This window comes from Calidris pugnax, unplaced genomic scaffold, assembly GCF_001431845.1.
Source record: "Calidris pugnax isolate Ruff unplaced genomic scaffold, ASM143184v1 scaffold11, whole genome shotgun sequence".
NCBI lineage: Eukaryota > Metazoa > Chordata > Aves > Charadriiformes > Scolopacidae > Calidris > Calidris pugnax.
The window spans coordinates 10,246,993-10,249,173 of NW_015090803.1; the positions used below are offsets into that span (position 1 = coordinate 10,246,993).

General features: G+C 44.2%; 1 protein-coding gene across 2 annotated transcripts in view; it reads left to right on the plus strand.

Moving 5' to 3' along the window:
* The window catches only part of HOXA10 (homeobox A10), a 25,960-nt gene that overhangs the window by 18,702 nt on the left and 5,077 nt on the right, over positions 1-2,181 (plus strand). For both annotated transcript variants that reach the window (XM_014937794.1, XM_014937793.1), the window contains exon 2: positions 1,838-1,942. The gene's annotated coding sequence lies outside the window, so the exon portion shown is untranslated. The remainder of the gene's footprint in view (positions 1-1,837; positions 1,943-2,181) is intronic.

The following is a 2,181-nucleotide window of genomic DNA, read 5'->3' on the forward strand; positions in this document are numbered from 1 at the left end:
AGTAAAGATAAAATTAGTGGGGCCGCCATTTGTCACCTAACTTGGCACAGATACAGCTCCTAAACCTCCTGTTTGAAAACCGCCTTCTTTGGAGCAAATCCAGAAAAAAAAAAAAAAAAGGAAAAAAAAAAAAAAGGAAATCTGGCACACATGCACGTTCCTGACAACTGACAGTTCCAATATTAAATAACTATACCCTGATTGCATTAATTTTTGGAGCTGTATAAAATGTAATCCGCGGCTATACTCTCAGATAGGCGGCGCATGCACTCCTGCAAGAGACTGCAAGGCCGTTTATGTTTTCACAAATTGCAGTTTGCCCGTGTCTACAAATAAAAGCATATTTTAATTACCTCGCAAAATGCGTCTCTGGATTAACAGTGCTGATCTTTTGGGTTATACGGGCCAATAATAAAAAGATAAATCACGGTTTAACACGATACATTCTGAGATTTCCAGTCAGAGCTTGCTTAGGCTGAGCTGTCGGTTTTTATTTATTCCCTTTTTGTTTTTAATTTTAGTCTAACCAATAAAACGACTTAACGACGCTATTAATGCATCTATTATATTTTTCTTAGATCAATAAAGTTTTATTTTGATAGTGTTGTCTATGTACGTCGTGAATTTAGATTCTCCGCGAAAGCACCTTCTCGACGGTTTTGATATTTATCAGAATTTTATTTGCTCGGTTTTATAGACCCTCGGACAGCTTTACTTACAGAAGTAGAATTAAAAAGAAAGTATTTTTCGTCCCCTGGCGTCCACAATATTCTTTAAAATTTCTTTTAAATAGGGGTTAAGCTCCAAGGGACACATTGTTAAGCGCTGGAAATGCAGTAGCTACACCCAGCGCATGCCAAATTAGCTCAGTTTAGTCAGAATTGACCATTATCTTTTATAGTTACGAATCAAGTGAACATTATTAGTTTTACTTCACTGGGTTTGATGATGCTGGTTACTATTTGCCTTGGCCTTGTTAGCGATTAAAGAAAGCGGAGATAATGCAGCGCGGAGCTGAGTTCATGATCTAGACGGAGGCAGTGCCTTGACCATCAAACCGGCACCCTTCGCAGGGATCAACACAAAAACTCACGGCCTCGCTGGACCCGAGAAGGGGCGTTAAACCTCGCAAAACCTAGCAGAGGAAGCTAAAGAAAACTTAAAACCTTCCAAATTGTCCCCGGCTTCCGTGCCTTTTGTCTGTTTTCCCCGCATTAGCTGGCAGAGGGGGAGAAAAAAGCCAACTCGTATTTCTCCCGATGCATTTCGAGTCGTTTTACTCCGGCTGACGAGGATTGCAACCTACTTTTATAGGCCTTTCCCTCTCTTTAATCCAATTTTTTAAAAGGGAGCTGCTTATTTCAAAAACAGCTTTGGAAGGATTTCAAGTGTTGCTCCTCGGTTCCGTATGGCTTTTAGGTTTGCAATCCATTTCTATTTAATTTGGCAAATGCAAAATAAACATACCGCAAGAGCGGACTTCCCCGGAGTAATTTTTATACCTGACTTGTGTAGAGAAATGTATTTGGAAGGCGGTGTTGAGGCTCACGTTTCATTTTATTTAGATCTGTATTTATAACGCTAAGCCTATTGATAATAGCCTTCCTGTATACCAGCCAATAAACCGGTGCCTTATATGGTATTAATTTTGTTAGCAGTGATATGGCCCTCATAGGAATCTGATAAGGGTTTGTCCATCGCACATTAACACATCGTGAGGTTAGTCAGGCTGGGGAAATACAAATAATATTACAGGAGGAGATGCGGGAAAACAAAACAAAACTCAACTCCAAGGTTTTGTGGTGTTTTGCTGTTTTGTTGTTTTTTTTTTCTATAGGCTGTGGGATCTACCCCCGTCACCGCATCCCAGGGGCCGGTCAGAAGGAAGCCGCGCTGTGATGCTGGCCCCACCACACTGCAAAAAAAAAATCAGATTTAATGGGTATCGCGAAGTTGTGGCAGCTTCTCCCTGCGCCGGCGCTGGCCGCGGGTGCGGAGGGAGGCCGGGGAGGGCCCCGCCGGCTCGGCTGGCCCGCGGGAAGGGACCCTCGCCTCCCGCCGCACGGGAGGACCCCTCGGGGGGAACGTCACCCTGCGGGAAAAGCGTTTCCTCCTGGCGGGGAAACATTGCGGGGCGAGACCACGTGGGGCTTGACAGATCCGTGGGGTGCGGGGGGGTAA